The sequence below is a fragment of the Astatotilapia calliptera genome, chromosome 16 (assembly GCF_964374335.1).
Source record: "Astatotilapia calliptera chromosome 16, fAstCal68.1, whole genome shotgun sequence".
In the NCBI taxonomy this organism is placed as follows: domain Eukaryota; kingdom Metazoa; phylum Chordata; class Actinopteri; order Cichliformes; family Cichlidae; genus Astatotilapia; species Astatotilapia calliptera.
This window is the reverse complement of record NC_137437.1, coordinates 7,178,411-7,194,819: the sequence shown is the minus strand read 5'-3', so window position 1 is coordinate 7,194,819 and position 16,409 is coordinate 7,178,411. Positions and strand designations below refer to the sequence as shown.

General features: G+C 44.0%; 1 long non-coding RNA gene across 1 annotated transcript; it reads right to left on the bottom strand.

Moving 5' to 3' along the window:
* Window positions 1-9,466: 9,466 nt before the first annotated feature.
* On the bottom strand, window positions 9,467-12,230 carry LOC145421116 (uncharacterized). Its single transcript, XR_013902407.1, has 2 exons — window positions 10,340-12,230; window positions 9,467-10,144 (listed from the first exon to the last, which is right to left on the bottom strand). It is a non-coding gene; the product is annotated as an uncharacterized LOC145421116 (long non-coding RNA).
* Window positions 12,231-16,409: the final 4,179 nt, after the last annotated feature.

Below are 16,409 nucleotides of genomic sequence, written 5' to 3'. Positions count from 1 at the left end.
TATCAAAATAATCGTTTGTGGCAGCCCTACTTGCTGAATACAGGACAGACTTGACTGGAGGAAAGAAGGGGAGAAATAAAGAGGGAATGAGAAACAGCTGAGTAGAGGGACGGGGGAGAAGGGCAAAAAACAAAAACCAACAGAATGGGCAGAAAAAAAAAGAGAAAAAAAAAAGCATATATTGATCACCTGGATCACCTGCTGAGAAAGAAAAAAGAAAACAAGCAGAAGAGAACAAGAGTAATAGAATAAACAACATCACAATGATATATGGGAATATGACAATAAATACTAAATATTAAACATTATTGTGCAGCACATAAGATCAACAGAACACAGCGTGCTTTGAGGTAGGAGCCAAAAAGGGTGTAGTTTGTGGGTGTGATCACCCGTGTGTACACCTGTGAGCATGGACGCGCTTGTTTTTTTGTTTTTTTTAAAGGTTCCTTCATGTAATGATCTGCTAGAGGGTGTGGTGGGGCCACAGCCCCGTCCTCCAGGGCATGAAGCAGGTATGGAGGAGATCAAAACTCCAGACATCCAGAGGCCCCCAGAACACAAGAGACCAAGGAAGACTAACAGAGGGGCAGCCGCGCCACTGTCCCAGAAAGAGCTGAGGAGAGTCCCAGATGAGGGTTCACTCAGCAGCCGCGGAGCAGAAGCCAGGGGGGGGGTTGCAGTGACGCGCCCGTGAGCTCCGCCGACAGCCAGCTGTGCCTGAGTGACCGAGCCCCAGGCCGAGAGGCCGGGGGCACCCCACCTCCGAAGTGGCCCGAGCGAGCCCCAGGCTCCAGGCCCCGATAAGCGGCCGCCAAGGAGTGAGCCCGGTGTGTACCTGGACGCCCATCCCCAGACACAAAGAACCACCAACGCACCGATGTCTGAGGGAGTCCGCCACTGGCAGGGGAAGTGGTGGTGGGGGGAGATAGATCTCCAAACCCTGGAGGGCCTGAGATGTCCCCAGAGAGGTGGCGTCTGATACCCAACCTGACATATAGACACAGACATACAGGCACACACAGATACAAACATCCATTCCCACCCTCATGCTCTCATATGCACTTACTCCACACTCAACCAACGTGGAGACAGACATGAAGAGACGCTGTACACACGATCACACTCCCCAAGCGTACTCTACGAACCGGGTCTAGGTACCCTTGCCCCTGGAGGGGGGAACTGCACCCAGACCCAGGTGGTGTTACCCTTTTCCCTGCGGTGGGGAGAGGCAGACCGCCTCGACTCCGCAGCAGCAGGGAGGCCCCACACCCCAGTCGGACGGCCAACTCCTCCTCCTAGCCCCCCCGTTCCAGCAGGTCGCAGAGAATGGGGGTGAGAGAAGACTCCAAACCTCCCTCCACCCGCTCATTGTAGTGTTGATGCATGTGTGTTCTAAGGTGCATTTAAAACCCAGAAGGGCATGGATCTACCTGCCAGAGAGCAGCAGGTAAGCGCATAGTCCTTCCTGCTAGCCCTCAATGTCTACGTGTATTTAAAATTGAGGGATGGGCAACGACGCCAGGGGTGAGGTGTACACCCTGATGGTCTTTTGGAGTCCGTGTAGCTGTAGCGTGCCCACCCACAGAAGGGGACAGGGGGGGGGGGGGGGTAGCCTCCTCTGCACCCTGGTGACACACCCCTACTCCAAAGCCCTGCATGTGTGGGTGGTTGTGGTGGAGCGGGAAGAGGGAGGCAGCTGGAGATGGGGAGGGAAGGAAGGGAGGGGCAAGTGACCCCGCTGACCCCAGTAGGCACCCCCATACTCCGCGACCCGCCAGGGAAAGGGGGCCCAGGCCCATCCAGACCGGGCCCAGTGCAGCAGCGCCTCCCGGCCCCACAGAGCCCGGGACAGTCCACCCAACCCCACCACAGAGAAAACTGCACCCACCCCACCATCCACTCATCTTCCAGACTACATAAGACAATAGACACCCAGGCTGAGATCTTCCTCCACCTCTCCTGTATCTCCCTCTCCTGCAGAGAGAGTTCCTGAAGAGAGGAAAGCTCCTGCAAGATGTGACAATCTCCCCCACCAGTTGAAGAGCCCCCCAGGTGGCTCTACGCACCGGCGGCACCCTGCGCCAGGGATGGGCCCCCATGCACCCACCCGCCCACAACCCCGGCAACACACCAACCAGGACCCACGCCCCCGAGGCCCGGCCAGGGCCCCAGCCCAGAGACGGAGCGCCCCCAGAACCTCACGCCCATCCCAGACCCACCCAGGGGCAGCCAGGCTACCAGGTCAGTAACCCACGTCCGTCAGCACAGACCCTCCCCTAGCCCCGCTGCACGCAGCCACGAGGAAACAGTCACCTGAGAGCCAACAGAGCCCCTAACCGGACATGACCGCTACCCCGGGTTGAGCCCCCCAAGGAAGATGCCTCCGGGGAACCCCCCGACGCCCTAGGCCTGTCCCTACCCCCACACCAATCACAACAGTGAAGGTGGGACCAAACTAAGACCCCCCCACCCCCATTAGGTGATGGAGCTGATCAAAGGAGCCCAGAGCAATTGATCTGATGTGGTGGCAGAGGCTGTATCAAGACTAATGTAATCTAACAGATAATTTCTATATTGGTTAGAATTAAGATTATTTTTATTTTTCCAGTTCATGAGGACTGTATTCTTGGCTATGCATAGGGCAGTGAAAACCATATGGGCTATATTCTTTTCTGAAGTGACATTATCTAAGCTGCCCAACAAACACACTAAGGGGGAAGTTGGAATGTTACATTTCAGACACTTCGATAAGTCTTCACATATCTCGCGCCAAACCTTCTGAACTGGTGGACAGAACCAAAGAGCGTGGATATAATTGTCCGGTGAATTGGCTTGGCAGTGTGAGCAGTTGTTGGTAGACGTAAAGCCCATCTTGAACATCCGATGACCTGTATAGTGCACTCTATGTAATATTTTGTATTGAATTAATTGAAGACTGGGATTTCTAATTAGATGAAAGGTTTTTAAGCAAATCTGAGACCAGAAGTTTAGGTCTAAGTTAACTGATAAATCCGCTTCCCATTTTGCAATAGGAAGTGATATTGATTCATCTGTTTTAGAAAGCATTCTGTATATTTTGGATAGTAATTTGGGGGTTTTAAGAGTAAGAAATTGACTTGGTGGTGTTTGCAGTTCAACTTGACCCGGTTTAAATTTCTTTTTTACTATGGATTTAATTTGTTGATATTCTAAAAATCTTTTCTTGTTGATCCCATATTGTGTAACTAGTCCGTCAAATGAAATAAATTCTGTTCCTTCTAGTATATGTTCTAAATATTTGATTCCTTTACCACTCCAATCTGAAAAGTTTATCATATTATTGTTTTGTAATATGTCAGGGTTGTTCCAGATAGGTGTACGTTTGCATGGGATTAATGAAGACGCCGTCAATTTTAGAAACTCCCACCATGCTGTCAGAGAAGAGCTGATGTTGATGATTTTAAAGCATTCATGTCGTTGGATGTTTGAGCTGATAAATGGTAGGTCTGAGATCTCTAGATTATTGCAGAGTGCTTGTTCTACATCTAGCCAAGGTTCATCTAAGAGGGTATGTTTTAGCCATCCTGAGATAAACTGAAGCCTGTTGGCTAAGAAGTAGTGCTGAAAGTTAGGTAGTTCTAATCCTCCTCTATCCTTGGTCTTTTGTAGTGTTTTTAAGCTTATACGTGGGGGTTTATTTTTCCAAAGGAATTTGGACATACATGAATCTAAAGATCTGAACCAATGTTGTGGCGGTTTAGTTGGGATCATTGAGAATAAATAATTTATTTTTGGTAAGACCATCATTTTTATTGCGGCAACCCTTCCCATGAGTGATATGGGTAGACATTTCCACCTAGCCAGATCATCTTCTACCTTCTTTAAAAGTGGGATATGGTTTAATTTAGTTAGATCTGCAAGCTTGGGAGAAACATTAATACCTAAATATTTTATATTTCCCGATTGCAGTGGTGTAGAAGAGGAATTATGGAGGGAGCAATTAATCGGTAGGACTGTAGATTTTGACCAGTTAATTGAGTAATCTGATATTCTTGCAAAAGAGTTTATCAATTCAATCACCCCAGAGATATTCGTTTGTGAATTCTGTATATTGTAATAACGTGATATTATATTGTTCAAACGTGAAAAGTATATTGTTAGAACAATATACTTTTCACTTTTCTATTTTTCTTTTGCCTGGGTGGCAGCTCTACGCTTCCGTATTACGCTTCCATATCCAAGGCTTTTCAATGTGGCCTCACAAAATTATCATGACTACAACAACCATGAAAAGAGTTGGATGGACATTGCTGCTCAATCACAGCTGCCTGGTCAATGTTTTCCATTAGTAATTTAGCAAAGTTGATGGTGGTGGTGTGTGTGCCTGTGTGAGTGAGTGAAAGACAGAGAGAGGGAGAGCGAGAGACAGATTTTGTATGATAAGCTTCATGTTATGAATGCACAGTTTGAGCACTCAGGTCGCATCAGAGCATCAGGCCGTATTGTGTGAGACCCTGCACCGTGGCCTATGAACTTCTAACCCCTGAGATTCACTTGTACAGTTTGAGCAGGAGCTGAATAACGCGACTGAAAAAAATCGCAGTGTTTGCCCAGCTTAATGCAGACTGTTTAAACTAAACAAGCTGCTGTTTCACATAACAAACCCTGTCAGCCGCAGTATTGCCTTGTGTTTTAACAGTTAAAGCAGTAGAGACCAGTGGCATGTCTAGAAAATTTTTGTTGGGGGGGCCAGGTAGGGGCACAGATTTGGAGAAGGGTGGCAGGTGTAATTGGCAGATAATGTTTAAAAAAAATTCTACCAACCGTTAATTCAATAATCCTGTAAACCTAATAACTGAATGCGCTTTTAACTCTTATTAGAATGAGATTTTAACCACTACAGTGCAAAGTTTTTAGATACTGCGTTGATAAAGTACAAACGATACAATCAGTGCTTTGTCAGTGTTTACTCAGCATTCAAGGACAGCAATATTTGCATAGTATTTTTACTGACATATAGTGCACATATGTTTTGGGCAAAAACATTTTTGAATATTAAAATACGAACATTTATAACAAACAATTGACAAATTAGCCAATTCCAATGTAAAACTTTGTCTGCCTATTAAAAAAAGAAGATAATCTTCTCACAAACTGGTGTTTGATTTTGAAAAAGGAAAAAAGTGTGGAAACAAATGAAAAAACTAGCATTTGAATAAAACCTGAAAGCAAGTAAATACTTTCTATGCTGCCTTATGGTAAACTTTGGTAATATTGATAAAGAACAACACTGGCTGATGATGAAATACAGTCAGCTGGCATGGTGACACTGCCAGTATTCACCTGCAGGGCCGGACTGGGACAGAAAATCTGGCATTTTGACTAGAGACCGGCCCACCAGGTATTAAAGCCATAAAGACTTTGAATGAAAACAAATGCTGTTGTGACAGTCCCATATGGAAAAGGAATAGTAAAAACTTATATGACTTAACTCATGAAAGTGGCCACTTTCTCATTACTTTCATATATTGTTTTAGTAAGTATCCAAAACATACAAGATTCATTATATAATCTTTCAAGGGATCTTATATCTGTTTTTACTATTGTATGCTTTTCATACAAGTTTCACACAAGACAGATACAAACTTTATAAAATTTATATATATCTTTTCCATATGTACACTGTCTTGTTGGTATATGTATGATTTCTATACATTTTACATCAGATAAAAACTTTGGTTGTAAGATTTAGATAATTATTTAATCAAAGCTAGATATTTTAAATGAGAATAAGAAAGAAAAGTATTTCTTTGTGCCCCACCTTTCCCTGTTAATGCCCTACCTGCCCCCTGGCAAAACTTTCCTAGACCCGCCCCTGCACAGTTACCAGCTGTCAGCTACATAGAAAAGGATCCTGGTGTTATTTGTCTCTCAGAAACAGTTCATAACTTCCCTTCAACTCATTCATGTGACCTGAAAGGTAAACCTGTTTCTCCATCAACTGTTCAGCTCTGATGATTCAGTAAGGACATCTCCTGGTTTCATCTTCATGTTTCCCTCTCACCAGATATACAAACCGACATCATGACCAGCAGCTTTACAGCTGTGGCTCCAGCAAACATCAGCTGATACTAGAAATTAATATTAAATACATTCTAACAACAGCTGATCAAGCTTAAACGTGCTGCTGTTGTTTAGCGCGACATCTGCTGGTTTCCTCTTTCTGGCGCAAAGTGGGCGATAAATAAGCAAGAGAGAAAAGCCGATCAGCTGATCATTGATGAGTTTCATGATTGAAGTAGCAACAGGAGAGGGAGGGGGGGAGAATGAGAGGAGAAGAGGCAGCTGTGCAGCGTAAACACAGAATAACTCCAGCTTTGTGTCTTTTTCCATTCTAACTAAAATCCAGGACAAACTGCGTCTCTTCTCAGCTCAATACGAAACGTGTAATATTTTCTCTGAATGAGGGACCATTCCATTTTTTTAAGGAGCCGTTGGCAACTCTACTAGCTAAACATATGAATAAAATAAAGTTCACTATCAGTAACATCATAGCACCCACCCAACTGTATAAAAACTCCTTCAAGCTGGCTAGAACGCAGTACGAGTTATTGCAACTGACGGTAAAAAGTCAGCATAACGAAAATAAACTCCACCTAAACTTGGTTTATATCTGACCCAGATAGACTGCAGGTCATAACTTCTTACCTGAAGTTCAGTTCACCTGACACTCGGACCGGCGGCTGCCTCGGGGCTCTCCTCCTGCCTCCTCTTCCCTCATCCACCTGCTGGCCTCTGTGGAAGCCCCGCCATAGCCACCACCAAACAACTGAGTTATTTTTACACATCGACCTGCATCTGGCCAACTCACCACCTCTCATTGTTCATGCCCTTACAAAAAAAAATAAAAAATAAGTCACCGGGCATATGCCCGGTATGCCCGATGGCCAGTCCAGCTATGTTAACCTGCAACCAAATCTGCAGCTCCATACAGCAATGTTACGACTTAGATTATATCTTATAACGCATAACTCTTATGTTAGCTCCCCTCAGTAGCATACTGTCTGAAATATTCGACGGCTGCAATAATTCTTTAAGTGTTATTTTTTCCTTGGTATTCTAATTTCACCGAAGTTTACTAAACTCAACAAACTTAATATTACTTACCGGGACATTTATTCTGTCCTCATTTTCTTTCACCGAAAAATTGTTTCCTGCAGTGCCGTCTTTCGTGCTTGGCTCTCCTACCTTTGCTAACGTGATGCGCATAGCGCAGAAGCTGATGCTACATTCACTTACACTCGGATATCTGAGCTTCACCGTGAAAACATAATCGGACATTTGATATTTGATTGAATTTTATTGTTTTGCCTTTGGGGTGGCACCTGGGGTGGCCAGTCTGGTTGGTGGGGTGGCCTGTGGGGTGTGGGGTGGCCACCCTGCTGGACACGCCACTGGTAGAGACGAGCTGTTTACATGTGCGTGGAACTCTAGCATCATTAACCATGCTAGCTGTTAGCTTATAGCTCACGCTAGCTAACCAGCGAGCAGTTAAAAAGACAGCCGAAGCTGCACAAAACACGCACAAACTTATCTCACTACTAGAGCAGGGCGATATGGCCAAAAATATTTATCACGATATATATTTGAAAATTTGCGATAACGATATAACCGACGATATAATTGATGCGAGACAAAATACAACTCCACAACATTACTAGTGCAAAAAGACAACCTTCCATTTATTTTCACTTAAACAAGAAGCTGGTTTTTATGTACATTAAAGCTTTATAAAAATGTAACAGTGCAAATGCAAATTCCTTGCTGAAAGTTTAACCAAAAGGCATTTCCAGTAGAAATGGGCTGACATATCCTGAGCATAACATGTATAATATCCACTGAAGTTAAAAAGAGGTGCTTTGCAACATTAAACTGCAGTGTGCAGTACGTATTTTTCGGACCATAAGGTGCACAGGATTATAAGGCACATTAAGCGAAACAAAGCAGTCAGATAAATCAAACTTTATTAAACTCATTCTTCTTGCTTCCTCCACTTCTGTACCATTGATTCATTAATGTTGAATTCTCTGGCAGCTGCTCTATTCCCATGTTGTTGCAGTATATTAATAACTAACCTCGTATTGTGGATGGATTATCTCAGTTGTTCTCCTGACTGAAGTTTGGTCCATTTACAGCATCCTGCCATGCGATTGCATTTGTCTCTAACCATGAAGAACCTTCACATTAACTTTTATAAGTGGAAAAGTGTTAGTGTTCGTCCTCCAGCTTCACTGCTTATGTTATGCTAACATAGCTGTGTCGCTAGCGATCACGTAGCACATTATTATATACCAGCTAGCCCAACTTCAGTAACCCTACAAATGTCACTGCTGTTTAGTTTCCTGTCTTCATTTATGCTGGAAGTGATAGCAGAGCTGTACGTTTGATTTTTTTTCAGAAATCTCTCAGTCAGAACATGCAATATCATGCTTAGGTAACTAGCGAAACTAGCGAGCTAACTTCCGCTAGCTTCCTGCTAACTTCTAACTCCGTTAAATGTAATAACTTTTGTTTTCATGGATGCCTGGAAGTTAAACTTTATAGTTACACCTGGTAAAGCAGCAATGCTGATCGTTTTATTAAAGATGAAAGAATTTAGACAGTTTTTAACTCTAAGTGATGCTGCAGTGTTGTTTGACCTGAAGTTAACGGAGTTTAGGACCCAGATTACTCCCAGATTTAAGAGCATCTTAGTCCGACAAATACGACAATAACGATGGCCGCTTGCATGTTCTGCAAAAAAAAATGTGCTTTGTTGTGTATCTGACGGACAAACACCAAACCAGTTCCACATCGCTGAAGTTGCACCATTTTTACAAACCAATTCTGGTTCATCTGTTTCACTCAACGACCGGCCATGTGCGTATGAAAACAAAGGCACTGCGCATGCGCGTTTTACTCCCATTCTATCGCGATATTTCATTTTCCTATCGTTGCCTAACATTATACCGGTATTATCGTGAACGGTATAATATGGCCCAGCCCTACTCACTACAACGTAGCACCGAAAATATGACTCGCAGCTCGAGCTCGACACCGCTGCTGTAACATAAGACTGACATCCAGCTAACCACAGCTAAAAAGATATTTAGAGAAAAATTACCGTTTCCTCAGGTTACACGAGCTGAGTTTTTTCACGCTGAAAATTTGTTGTTTTGGCTCTCACTGAAGACACCGACGCTGAAGACATAGCTGTTCTTTTGTACTGCTTTCAAGCAAAACATTCTTTGTATGTATTGTTATATTCAAAAAAGGCAAACAAACAAAGGTATTCAATCAGAGGTGAGAAATTAATTGGGAATATCAATTATAGGTGAACTATTCTTTACCTACTAGCAATCAAGCTTCTTTAACCAAGAAGCTTGAAATATTTTAATGTAAAACAAAATAAATAAATAAATAAATAAATAATAAAAATAACATGATGTAATTAAAATGCACAACTTACATTAAGGAAATCTGCATTTGTATCCACAGGCTAAAAGTAAAACAGTAAATGTGTTAGTAATAGCACAGGTATTTATAAAAAAAAAAAAAAAGAGGCAGTAACTGTGACTCTTCTAGTGGGATGCTAAATGCAGAGATTTATATTTACAGTATAATACTGCATGTACAGGTAGCTGCTTGTGAACTGTAACTGAATATTAGAGAATCTCAGAGAAATTAAATGTATTTATTTTTTGAATTTATCAATCATAAAACCATCTGTTTTGAAGGCCTGTTACGATAACGACTTTTTGTTGGTCAGTATATTGCCCCATAAACAATTGCGACAAGTTATGTCATTGTAATTTTAAGACCATTTTATGTCTTTGAATGTATAATCATAATATAACACCATAATAATGCAAGATCTACACACTTTCAATTGACAAACCAACATCTAATTCTTAAAGTATTTAGATCATTGAAATTAGGAATCAAAATATTAGATACCTTAAAATCCTGAATAAATAGTCTGCTGCCCTCAGGTGAATGTATGGCTATTCACCCTATGCAGCGGGCTTAACATAAGAGGAGATGGTTCCAGGAACGACAGGACACGTCGCTTTGTCTTTGTGTTTTTAACTGAAGACTGGTTTTTTTCCTCTTTTAATTTGTAAGACTGTGAACATACAGTAAAATAATACGTAAGCATCAGTATCAACATATTTTGTAAACAAAACAGAAGTTAGCAACATAGCTTTCCTTATGCTTTACATTCATCATTAACATCTTTCCTTATACGTTCAAATAACCTTTTAAGTAACATGAAAGTAACAAATCTTACAGAAAATGAAGTTAGACATTGCTTACTTACAGATTATGGCTCAACAAACTCCCCAACGATGTAAACTGGGCTTAAAGTTGTGCAGCTTGTTTTCTGCTCCATGCATTTTCTCACACTGCCTGCGTGAACTTTGCCTGCTGCTTACAACACATCACCAAAGGGGGCAGTGTAGTGCACACCAAATAACCAAAGAAGAAGCCACAAACTGAAGGGATAATACTGCCCACTATTGGGAAACCTGAGAAATGCGCCAGCCAAAGAAACCCAACAAAGTAACAACCGAGGGGCAGAATACTCCCCGCCTGACATCCATGGAATGTCACCCTCAACTAACATGTAAAAGGCAAGTGACATACAATGAAACAAAGTTTCTGCTTCTAAGTACAATCCTTAGACACCAATAGCACAACCTCACTTATAGGCCTTATGTAGCACTTGTTTTCACCCTTGCGGAAAATCCTCACCTCTATCTTCCTTACAAGCCCATCCTCACTGGGAAAGGTTTTGGTGATAAGTCCAAGTGGTCAGTTGTTCCTATGTTCGAGTGTCTCTCTTAAAAGAACAACATCTCCTGTTTGTAGGTTAGGCTTTACTATTTTCCATTTGCGGCGGTCCTGAAGTCCTGAGATGTATTCTTTTTTCCATCGTCTCCAGAAGACATCAGCGAGGTATTGTACGCACCTCCATTGATCTTTGAACAGATCACTGTTTCCAAACTGACCTGGTGGGATTGGTGGGGTCGTAATCTCTTGCGTGAGCACCATGGCTGGGGTAAGGATGACTGGGTTATCTGGATCTGCAGAAACTGCTGTTAACGGACGAGCATTCACTATTGCAGTGACTTCAGCCATTAAGGTCACTAGTATTTCATGGGTAAGCTTTGCATTCATGTGTTCTAGGAGCATTGCATCAAGGATTTTGCGCGTGACCCCAATCATTCGCTCCCAGGAGCCAGCCATATGCGACGCATGTGGGGGGTTGAATAGCCATTTGCAGCCAGAGTCTTCAAGAAAGCTGTTTAGTTTGCTGTTGTAGCAGCCCTGTTTGTCTATTTGCAGCTCTTTGCAGGCACCCACAAAATTTGTCCCACAATCGGACCTAAGAAGTTTGACTGCACCTCTGATGGCAAAAAAACGACGCAGGGCATTGATGAATGATGACGTGTCCATTGATTCTATAACTTCAATGTGAATGGCCCGTGTACTCATGCACGTAAATATGAGTGCCCATCGCTTTGCATCCGCTTGCCCACCACGCGTTTTTCTGACAGTGACAGACCAGGGCCCGAACACATCAAGCCCTACATGTGTGAACGGAGGGTCAGTGGACAGCCTATCCTCTGCTAGCTCAGCCATAATCTGTTCCTGCTGTCTGCCTCTTAGTTTTCGACATGTCACGCAGCTGAATATCATTTTGCTTATTGCTCTTTTTCCTCCCACAATCCAAAAGCCTGCAGCTCTGACTGCTCCTTCAGTAAAATGTCTGCCCTGATGGCATACTTTCACATGGAAGTGTCTTATAATGAGCTGGGCAAGGTGGTGTTTGGCAGGGATGAGGATAGGATTTGTTACATCCGAAGTCAACTGTACTCGTCTTAGTCTCCCACCCACTCTGAAGATTCCATTTGTGTCAAGAAATGGGTTCAGTTTGCATAGTGGGCTTGAACTTTTGAGGGGCATACTCTTTTCAAGCTGTCTTATGTCTTCTGCATAGATTTCTCTTTGGACAGTGCGAATGATAATGATCTTAGCTTGATCGAGCTGCTTTTTGGTTAAATGCTCGCTACAGCTGTGCCAGCCCTGACAGGTGCCTTCTATGTTCTGCTTAAAGGACTTAACAATGTGTCGGAGTCTAGATATAGCCTTCAGTAGCACATTCCAACTAGAAAACCTTTCGAATCTGGCACTACTGAGAACATCCTTTGCAAGAGTGGTAACACAAGTAGTTACCTCATGACGCAGTTCGTTGTCAGTCTCTGGGTCTACAAGATCAAACGACTCTGCCTGAGATTGACCTATTTCTGACTTGGTAAGAAAAGCAGGTCCACTGAGCCATGTGGAGGTAGAAAGCTGCTCAGCAGGTAATGCGCGCGTGGCATGATCAGCAGGATTTAAGTGAGTGGGCACATAATGCCACTGGTGAGCTTGTGTGGATCGCCTGATGCGTTCCACTCTGTTGTGCACATAGATGTAAAAACGCCTCTTTGTGTTGAAGATGTACTTTGGTGTCTGAATAGAAGCTCACCTGATCAACTGAGATGTCCAGCTCGTCCACAACTAACTCTGCCACCTCGACAGCCAGGACCGCTGCACAGAGCTCAAGTCTGGGTATGGTGATGTCTGGTCTTGGGGCAAGCCGTGCCTTGCCGAGAAGGAAGCCCACTTCATTATGACCATCTCTGTCTGTGAGTTTAAGGTAGGCAACAGCGGCCACTGCCTTGGTAGAGGCATCGCAGAAAACATGGATTTCCTTAGTTGCTGCTGCAGAGAGTGGTATTGAGGTGAACATTCTGGGAATCTCAAGTTGTTGTAGATGTTTGAGGGAGTGTTTCCACTGTTGCCACTGTTGTAATTTGTCTTTAGGGAGTTCTGTGTCCCATTCACAAATGTCAGTGGAAATGTCTCTGAGTATGACCCTGCCCTCTACAATGACAGGGACAGCAAAGCCGAGTGGGTCATACACACTATTAACGACTGACAATACTCCACGCTTGGTAAAGGGCTTCTCATTCACGGTTATTTGGAACCTGAACAAGTCTGTAGACAGGTCCCAGCCCAAGCCCAAGCTTCTCTGCATGGGTGTCTGCCGAAGGTCAAGGCCCTGCATGTCAGCTGCAAGGTCCTCACTTGGAAAAGCGTTTGTGATGGTAGGACAGTTGGATGAGATTTTATGCAGGCATATGTTACATTTAGCCAGCATCTTCTGAGCCCCTCAGAGAATGTTGATGGCCTCATCAGTGGAAGGAAATGATTTTAGTCCATCATCCACATAAAAGTGGCGTTCAATGAACTCTCTTACATCATTGCCGTGTTCTTTTTCTCCCTCCATCGCTGTTCGTTTCAGTCCATAAATGGCCACTGATGGGGAGGGGCAGTTCCCGAACACGTGGACTCTCATCCTGAATTCCTGTACTTCTCCATCCAGATCATGGTTTTTGAACCACAAGAAGCGAAGGTAGTTGCGGTGGTCTTCTCTGACAACAAAATTGTAAAACATTTGCTCCACGTCGGCCATGACTGCTTATGGGTCGGACCTGAGATGCATCAGAACTCCCACAAGAGTATTATTGAGATCTGGCCCTTTTAGTAGCACATCATTGAGAGAAACATTGTTGTATTGCGCACTTGAATCAAAAACCACCCTAATTTTTCCTGGCTTCTGAGGGTGATAAATGCCAAAACTAGGGAGATACCAGCATTCTTGTTCTGGAGCTAAAGCTGGAGCTGGTTCAGCGTGGCCCTTACTGAAAGTTTTGTCTAAAAACTCAACGTAATGTTCTTTCATTTCAGGTTTCTTTTTCAGTGTTTTGCGGAGCGTCATTAAGCGACTGAGGGCTTGGTCCCTATTGTTGGGTAAACGCTGTCTGGGGGAGCGGAATGGGAGTGGAGCTACCCAATTGTTCGCCTCATCTTTAATAAAGTCTCTGTGCATAATTTCCAGGAATAATGCATCTTCTACTGAAAGAGCCATTTTGTCATCATCTGCTGTTTGCTGGAAAATGTGTCTGCCTACTTCTGCTTGTGTCTTCTCGAATTTAGGACAGCTTTCTGTGTATTTGTCTTTTATATAGATTTTGCTTGCACAGGGGCTAAGGAAGGTAGGGCGCCCGTTATTCAGAATGTCTGTCTTGAAAGAGTTTACCGTGGGTTTGTGGGCACCTGAGAGGCAGACATCGCCTACAACCACCCATCCCAGATCGAGGCGTTGGGCAAAAGGTGCACTGTTTGGACCATTTACCTGACTGCGAACCTTGTGAGCTTGGATGATGTCCCGGCCCAAGAGGAGGAGAATGTCCAGAGGGTCCAGAGGAGGGATCTGTGAAGCGAGTGCGTGTAGATGAGGGTGAGCCGACACAGCCTCCTTGGTGGGTATCTCATCTCTATTATCTGGAATGTGATCACATTCTGTTAGTGTGGGCAGGACCGTGGACACTTCCCCATTTATATCCTGAATAACGAAATTAGTTGCTCTGCGTCCTCCAGCCTCTGACAAACCTGCACATGTTTTCATGGTGTATGGGAGCATAGCGCCTTTTACATTAAACATGTCGAAGAAAGCAGACCTGTGTTGTTGTTGTGGTCCGTATGAAAAATGGCGGAACGAATAAAGCGCTGTGAATGAGAGTACGACGTCGTGTCTTTTGAGTTAACATTGGTAGCAGAGGATGGTTTCCAATTACAAAGTACCACCAAAGCTTGATGAAGCCAGGCCATACGAATGCTGGAAGAATGAAGTCAATATCTGGAGACGAGTTACGGAGCTGGATAAAAAGAAACAGGCACTCGCGGTGGCGCTGGGGCTCGAGGGAAGAGCCAGAGAAACAGCCATGGAGATACCCGCGGAAGATTTGGACAAAGATGACGGTATGGAAATACTACTTGCAAAACTTGACGCGGTGTTTCAGAGAGAAGAGAAAGACCGCGCTTATGAAGCCTACTCGTGTTTTGACTCCATTACAAAGAACCACAGCGTGTCCATGGCAGACTACATTATAGACTTTGAACAGCGTTATAACCGGATGAAAAAGTACAACATGACGCTGCCTGACGCTGTGCTAGCATTTAAGCTTCTAGATACAGCTTGTCTTGATGAGAAAAGTCGACAGCTTGCACTGACAGCGTGCACGGACTTAACGTTTGCGTCTATGAAGTCTGCACTGAAACGGATTTTCGGAGGGAAAGTAACCGGAGTTTTCAGCGGAATTCAACTGAACCAAGAAGCAGTTTTCCTTACGGAACAAAAAGGTCCCAAATACAAACGAAACAACGGTACTTCGTCGCGGAGTGGACAGCGACAACCACTACAAGGTACCAACCCACTTAACAAGTTTGGCAAGCGAACAAGATGTGCTATTTATCAGAGCACTTACCACTGGGCGAAAGACTGTCCTCGTCGTAATGGTGACCAAGTAAAGCTAACTGAAGATGGGAAAGTGGAGGAGTGTAACATTACTTTGTACACTAAAGCCTCAATGACAGACTCTGAAATCTTCCTGACTGAGGCACTGGGGTCAGCCATTATTGATACTGCATGTACACGTACAGTTTGTGGTCAGAAGTGGCTAGATAGTTACATGCGTGACCTCAGCCAAGGCCAAGTAAACAAGCTGTTGCAATCAGAAACCCCCAGCTCCAGACCATTTCGCTTTGGGGATGGTATTGTAGTGTATTCCAGCAGAAAAGTGAAACTTCCAGCCAAAATTGGACAAACAAAATGTGACATTGAAAGTGAAGTAGTTCCTGTTGACATTCCACTACTACTGAGCAAAACGTCTCTCAAGAAAGCAGGGCCTGTTCTAGACATGGAGAATGACAGTGTTGTCATGTTCAAGCAGCCTGTTCCCCTAGAGCTCACTAGTTTGGGACACTATTGTGTGGACATTAGAGATGAAAATACTACAGAAAACTGCAATGAAAATGAAGTTCTCATGGTAACTGCTGAAATGTCTACAAAAGAGAAACAGAAAGTCCTTGTGAAACTTCATAAGCAGTTTGGTCATGCATCTGCAGAGAGGATATTGAGGCTCATCCAAAGCTCTGGCAATACAGATAAACAATGCGCAGTTATTCTACAAGAGATAGTTCGTGACTGTGACATTTGTCAGAAATATTGCAAAACCAAGCCGAGACCTGCTGTTGGTCTACCCCTGGCTTCTGAGTATAATGAGACAGTAGCAATGGATCTACATGAGCTGGAGCCCAATGTATGGTACCTTCACATCATCGACCACTTCACACGCTTCAGTGCCGGCAGCATCGTAAAGACAAAGAAAGCTGCAGAGATCGTCAACTCCTTCATTCACACCTGGATAAGCATTCACGGTGCCCCCAGACGGCTCTACACAGACAACGGCGGAGAGTTCAACAACACAGACATTCGA